This window comes from Orycteropus afer, unplaced genomic scaffold, assembly GCF_000298275.1.
Source record: "Orycteropus afer afer isolate SDZICR_OR568_19922 unplaced genomic scaffold, OryAfe1.0 scaffold00662, whole genome shotgun sequence".
In the NCBI taxonomy this organism is placed as follows: domain Eukaryota; kingdom Metazoa; phylum Chordata; class Mammalia; order Tubulidentata; family Orycteropodidae; genus Orycteropus; species Orycteropus afer.
The window spans coordinates 320,109-321,492 of record NW_006922249.1 but is presented as its reverse complement, the minus strand read 5'-3'; positions in this window follow the sequence as shown (position 1 = coordinate 321,492).

Sequence of the window (1,384 nt, the reverse complement as noted above, 5' to 3'; positions counted from 1 at the left end):
TACTGATGAAGATTGAAGAACACAGTCTGCAGTATGGATTACATCTCAATATAAAGAAAGCAAAAATCCCCACAACTGGACCTACAAGCAGCATCACGATAAATGGAGAAAAGATTGAAGTTGTCAAAGACTTCACATAGCTTGGTTCTACAATCCATGCCAATGGAAGCAACAGTCAGGACATCAGACGATATATGTTGTTGTTGTTGTTATGTGCCGTCGAGTCGGACCCAACTCATAGCGAGCCCTCCTTGGGTTGCCAAGGCAGTATCACTACAGAAGTAGATTGCCCAACCTTCCTTCTGAGGAGTGGCTGGTGGGTTTGAACCGCCAGCCTTCTGGTTAGCAGTCAAGTGCCTTAGGCACTATGCTACCAGAACTCCCAGACGATGTATCGGACTGGGCAAATCAACTACAAAGGACTTCTTTCAAGTGCCGAAGAGCAAAAATGTCTCCTTGAGGACTAAGGTGTGCCTGACACAAGCCATGGTATTTTCAATCGCGTCATATGCATGTGAAAGCTGGATAATGAATAAGGAAGACCGAAGCAGAGGTGATGCTTTGAGTTGTGGTGTTGTGAAGAATGCTGAAAGTACCAAGGACTGCCAAAAGAACTAACAAATCTGTCCTGGAAGAAGTGCTGTCAGAATGCTCCTTGGAAGTGAGAATGGCCAGAGTTCGTCTCACCTACTTTCATCATGTTGTCAGAAGGAACCATTCCCTGGAGAAGGACGTCGTGCTTGGTAAGGTGGAGGGTCAAAGAAAAAGGAGAAGGCCCTCAACAAGATAGATGGACACAGTGGCAATGGCGTTGGCTCAAGTATAGCAAGGATCATGGAGCAGGTGCAGGACCAGATAGTGTTTCATTCTGCTGTGCATAGGGTTGCTATGAGTTGGAGATGACTCACCAGCACCTGACCACAACAACAACATCACTATGGAAGTAGATTGCCCAACCTTCCTTCCGAGGAGTGGCTGTTGGATTTAAACCGCCAGCCTTCTGGTTAGCAGTCAAATGCCTTAGGCACTACACCACCAGACCTCCTTAATTGCCCACAATAGTATAAATATAACTTTTATATGCACTGAGAAGCCAAAAAAATTAGTGTGACTTGCTTTATTGCCATATTCTATTTATTGTGGTGGTCTGGAATTGAACCCACAATATCACTGAAGTATGCTATTCCTCTACTATTACATACACAGTCCTGCAATAACTAATAAAAAAAACAATAATGTGTGGGAAGATGTATGGGAGTACATTTCTGAGCATACATAGATTTGGCAGAGGACAATTGTTGTTGTTGTTGTTGTTGTTTGCCGTCGAGTCGGCCCCGACTCATAGCGACCCCTCCTTGGGTTTCCGAGGCAGTATCACTACGGA